At 35.2% G+C, this 5822-nt stretch overlaps 1 long non-coding RNA gene across 2 annotated transcripts; it reads right to left on the reverse strand.

Moving 5' to 3' along the window:
- Positions 1 to 1462: 1462 nt before the first annotated feature.
- Positions 1463 to 3313, reverse strand: LOC132056019 (uncharacterized). Of its 2 annotated transcripts, XR_009414707.1 has the most exons (3): positions 2429 to 3313; positions 2212 to 2290; positions 1463 to 1617 (listed from the first exon to the last, which is right to left on the reverse strand). It is a non-coding gene; the product is annotated as an uncharacterized LOC132056019 (long non-coding RNA). The 2 variants fall into 2 exon arrangements; XR_009414706.1 differs by lacking the exon at positions 1463 to 1617 and having other exon boundaries at positions 2058 to 2290.
- Positions 3314 to 5822: the final 2509 nt, after the last annotated feature.

Consider the following 5822-nt stretch of genomic DNA (forward strand, 5'->3'; position numbering starts at 1 on the left):
ATAATGCTTACGATTGATTGTTTGGAATTGAAGAGAATTGAATTGTAATTGTTTGTAATCTCCCAAAAAACTTCAAAATTATGAATAGCTAATACTAGGAAAAATAAGACTGAGTTCTGTCTTGAATAATAATGCAGGAAACCTAAAATCAGGTATTTATAAGAGTCAAAGCCGTGCAAAACTGGACTGACAAAATTTCCCTCGACGGACCAATGTACGGACCGTACTTTTTATACGGTCCGTAGAATCGATGGATGCCTTCCGTGAAATCTCTCCGGTGGTCAATGTACGATCAACTTTCACGGACCGTAAATATTATACGGTCCGTATAACTTGCCCGTAAATCTCTTTGTCTTAACAACTTTTCGGAACCAATATACGGTGGATTTTACGGACCGTAAATATTATACGGTCCGTACTCTCCGTCGGACATCCGCTTCTTACAAAGACCCATTTGTTGACCATTCACGATGGAATTTACGGACCGTGAATATTATACGGTCCGTATGTTCCTCCGTATAACTCTGTCTTCAGTAAATTTCTTTCTCTGAACCTCTTTTTCACGACTTGCTCCCGAATCACATTAAACATCTACAACATGTCACAAACACATCAAAACGACCCAGACTTGCTTAAAAACAAGTAAAACTTATAGCCAAAAAGTGTCGAATGTGCCATAATTTCACGGCACATCAGCGATCTCTCATAAAAAATCTAGGCTGAGGATGGAATACATGGCCAATAACATCTGATGGGAAAAGAATGCGTGCAATGGGAAACAACGCCACCAAATGAGTGAAGAGGCGCATTAAATTTGAAATCCTGACAATATAAGCCCGACGATTCGAGGACTTCTCCACTCAAAGGTGAGAAGTGTTGGGCTCTTCCACTTCCCAGGTTCACGAATAAGGTAACCCCGAAAAGTGGGGGGCTAATTGATTGGGTAAAAAATTGGCCCGGGCTCGTGTATAAGGCTGAACATTCGGGGTGACCAAAGGGATCCTCACAACTATTATCCACTCCTACCAACTACAGTTACATCTGCTGTCCTAGGTTAGAGAGCCCTTTGGCTGTGCCAATGTTGGGGGTAACCTCACATCACATCATTCGTATGTTAGGATTGAAAAGTCTTGTTTTTGTTTCTATATAGATAGCTTATCACGTAAGCTAGGGCATCTTCAGTTCATCTCTTGTAGCCCATCTCCTATTTTCTCTCTGAAGTAATATATATCCAGGCTCATCATTACCTTTGAACTTATATTTATCTTGCTTCTTTTTCCCATTTCTTAAGCTCAGTGTGTTCAATCTAACTCTTGCAATCACAAACATTGACCCCGAAAGGAGAATTTTCGGGATTAGATACGACCTACTTGCCTTTAAACCCATTAAATATAAATCTCTTTTAAACCCATTAAATATAAATCTCTAACTGATTATTCGTTTTCACTGGAAAACAAAACTTCCATCACATTAACTAAACTAGTATACATACCCGCGCGATGCGCGGATTGTTTAAAAAAAAAAATGGAGAGAGATAATACAAACAGGACTAAAAGTATTGCATGTGGGCGGACCACCAATAACAAAGTTCCATATTGTACGTCAGCCCGGTTTCAACTTTGTAAATACGATCAAGAGCTAAATTTAGCGTCTACATTCAAAGGAATTAAACCAAAAAACAAATAGATGTATTTCATCGGGTTGTCTCTATAATATTGTTGTCAGGGACCATCAATCCCAAGTGACCTATTAAAAAAAGGGCTTGTGCATGAAACATTTATTCCTCTTTTTCTTTGATCGGTAAAACATTTGTTCCTCTTTCCTCTTTTTGCCACAAAAGGATTTTAAAATATTAAGCCACTCGAGCTTGTCTTTGTTAAATTCAGCATCTAACACGAAAACCACTAATCAGGTATGACATGCTGTAAAATCAGGTATCACTAAAGGCAGACAACAATCTTACCTAGCTATATGGCAACAAAAAGTTCTCTATATTTATCAACAAAAGACCCAACAGTCTATTAAATTTACTTGAACATGAAAAAACCAAGGCAAAAACATTAAAAGGAACTTCCATCTTTTGCACTCACTCAAGGTCAACGAAAAAACTTGTCTCAAATTCAAAAGAAAATCAATATAAATAATCAAGAAAAGAGCATTCTTACATTCCCCATAAAGGGTCTCAATCCAAAAACAGAGCAAGAACTCAACCTTACTATGACCTCTAGTTGCCGCACAGTAATTGGTATTACTGTTGCCTCCCAGTTCCATTTGACTGCCGCCTCACATCCTGAAGTAGATAACCGAAAAAAGCAAATATCAGTGAGAGATGTACACCATTTTCACAATCAAGAAAGGTTTGTACTTAAGGTTGCTGAACATCTAACTCTGGACAATTCTTTTGTAGTGAGCCCGTTGATATAGTTACCTGCCTGATTTTGACATAACTTTCTTTTAACATTGAGGCTGCAGAATCTGACAGTCGCGGATGGCAATTGCTCTTACAATATTGTATGTATCTGCAACAGGAACTCATTTGCTTCATCACCTAGATCTTAAAAATTACAACAATAGTGAAGTGCATAACTTTAAGCCATATTAAGAACCAACATTTTCAGCCAATTATACTCCGTAGAACTTACAAATTCTAGTGTCATCTCTAGATGCTTCAGCAGATGCATGGTCATCAGCTAAAATAGATGGGTTATTCCATAGTTCATTAGATTACGGATGGCATCCACATGCAGATGGAACAAATATGCCGCTAAACACGATATATAGAGGACTTAAAAGGGGCAACAATCATAAAAGACATCACATTTGATCCAAAATCTTATTTCATCTTTTTGTTGGCGAGTTCTTTTAAGTTGCCCTTTTAAAAAATCTTTCCAATTTTTTCATCTACCATTATATTGATGCTATTTTGCAGTTGTTAGTTATGTACTTCAATGTTTTTGTTGTCAATGGTAAATATAACAATTTCTAAGGTTATGTTGAGTTTTGTTGTTTCGAAAGAGACTTCTATCGGTCCGTATCATATATAGATACACTGGACATTTAGATAGGTATTAAGGCAGTGGATAAAAGATAAGTTCTGTCCAAGGTCATGTTGGAAATAAAAGATCTATAATACTACTAACCAAATGTTGGATTCAAAAATCCTACTACCTAATAACCAATTATTCAGTTCATTATCTCAGTTTATCATGTAGGATGTGCCAAACACCATTTAAATAACCATCCTTTATTGTCATAATGTGATCAAGGATGTGTTTTATACATTAACTTTCAGCAAATGCTTTGTTTTTTACTTTATAGTCTGGGAATACCTTGGATGGTTTGAAGATCCTATTCTCAGACAATTAAATAAATAAGGGACCAGCCTCATACAAGGAAGTATTTATTAACCGCAGAGCAGAACTTCCAAGACCTAAATGAAGGTAATATGCAAGAAAATTTGTCCCTTAAAGGTAAGGAAAGTGACGTACCTCTATCACACAACTACAGCTAAGGGTCAGATCGCCAGTATCAACAAATTTGCCATTCACTGCTATTGAGCACGTCCCAAGATTATTCAGATAGAAGGATCCATCCGATTCCATCTTAATGCTTGCCTAAGTAAGAAAACATGGAGAAATGATCAAAAAGGTCTTCCATCTAATGCAAAACTATGCCACAGAGGGTTAATTTCATCACCGGGTCTTCTGACCACCAAATGCTATTATTACACCATAATCCGAACAAAACAAGTACACATGAAGGTCAACTTCAAGATAAACAGATTCAGCACAAATACACCAATCATAAAAGCCAACAGGTATAAAATATAGAGAAGGAATGCACCAGCCAGTGTAACCTTCTCCTTCTTAAAGATGGACCTCTCAAAATCGATAGTAGCAGGCGCAGAGCCAAAACTTCTAGCACTAACAGTTCAATTCAATTAATTCATCCAAGCAAGTCAAAAAATACACAAAATCTCACGTACAAACAAAACGAATCATCAAAGCGATAGTAGAAAGAAGAAGACAAAAAACAGATCACATACATTAAACTGTTGGTGATGAGTTTTCCCAACATCTTTCTTCAAAATGCCTAAATAAAAAACAACACAAACGCTCAACCCATTAGCATAAATTTTAAAAATATAATATACCACATAAAGATTGAATCTTGAACAACCGAAAGAAAAAACTAACTTCTTGAACTCGAAATGGGAGAAACCCGAAGCTTAAAAAAAAACTTGGAAGCTTCAAAATTCCTAAAAATACAACGAAACGATCAACCCATTAGCAAAAATCCGAAAAATACCAAATAAAAGTTGAAAACTTTAAAAAAGAAAACTAACTTCTTGAACCCATAGGGGTTTCACAATTTGAAGGGATTTCAAGAAGTGCAGTAAAATTTTTGAAACGTGAAAGGAAGAGGAAAAAATTACAATTTGAATTGCTTTTACTCTGCACAATAAAAGACAGTAACCGCTGGTGTAAGTTTTGGATGTTCCATAAATTCAGTAACCGCTGATCGTGGTTCTATTTTATTTTAATTGAAAAATTAGAATTTACACTTTTCAAAAATGGGGAGTAGGGGACGTGCGCACTTGTGGTGAGTGTGTGCAGATGTGAAAATGGGGAACGTGCACAACATGGGTGGTTTGGGTAGTTTATTTTAGGAAAACTTCTTTTCTTTTCTTTTTATCTTTCCTTTTTTGTCTTAAAAGTTGATAAGCTTTGTCCAAAAATATAACACTTGCCTTCTATTTGAGATGCAACTTGGATTTTTGAAAATTTAGTTATTAGAGTTGGTTGTGTCTGTCCTAAATCTGTGATGTGGCTAAATATGATGATGACACTTGTCACAATCCTATGGCAAACTATCCTCTTTTTAATAATATATAGATTTTGTGTGTCTTTTAAACTAACAACAACACACATACAGAAACGGGAGGAGCTTCACCTATATCTTTTTTTTTCCCTCCTTCAAGATTTGATATCATCCCTACCAGATACTTTATCAAAAAATGAAAAATTAAGGTACAGAAAAAGCTTGTCTAATACATTAAATAGCTTGTTACTCCCTCTGTCCCACTTTATATGATACACTTTCCTTTTTAGTCTGTTTAAAAAAGAATGATATATTTCTATATTTAGAAATAATTCAACTTAAAATTTCCCCTTTTAACTTGAATGTAATTATTTACAGCCACACAAATATTTATGGATTGTTTTAGATCACAAATTTAAAAAATCTTCCTTTATTTCTTTAACTTCGTGCTTAGTCAAACCATATAACATATATTTTGGGACAATGACAGTATAATTTTTCATACTACTACCGAGTATAATCGGAACTATATCGATTTATATCTATTCCTAAATCATTGACTGTAAAATATTCTGGCTTTATTAACTTCATTAAACTCGCCTTCTTTTCTTTTTAAGATTTCTTCACATAATCTGTTCTTTTTTAATTATATCAAAATGTTTTTACAAAGTCTTTGAGAACCCAAAATAAGTTTTACCATAAGTGGACACCTTTAGTCATTGAAAGAATATCACTAAGATGGTACACCGAGGAATTGTAAAATCTTTTACCCAAAACCTAAAACACCACGTGCCCTACTCTCAGACTCGTGATCCAGCAGGTAGAGCCGATTGCCGAAGAAGTTTGGTAAAGTTGATGATAATATTAAGGCAGCCTAATATTAATCTTTAACCCAGCTGCTGTGGCTTGTCATGTTAAAAGAAATACAGATTAAAATTTGAAAAGACAATTATACCACTGAACATACAGACAGGCATGTTGATTTAGTTGTGTGTTTATTC

The sequence above is a fragment of the Lycium ferocissimum genome, chromosome 1 (genome assembly GCF_029784015.1).
Source record: "Lycium ferocissimum isolate CSIRO_LF1 chromosome 1, AGI_CSIRO_Lferr_CH_V1, whole genome shotgun sequence".
NCBI lineage: Eukaryota > Viridiplantae > Streptophyta > Magnoliopsida > Solanales > Solanaceae > Lycium > Lycium ferocissimum.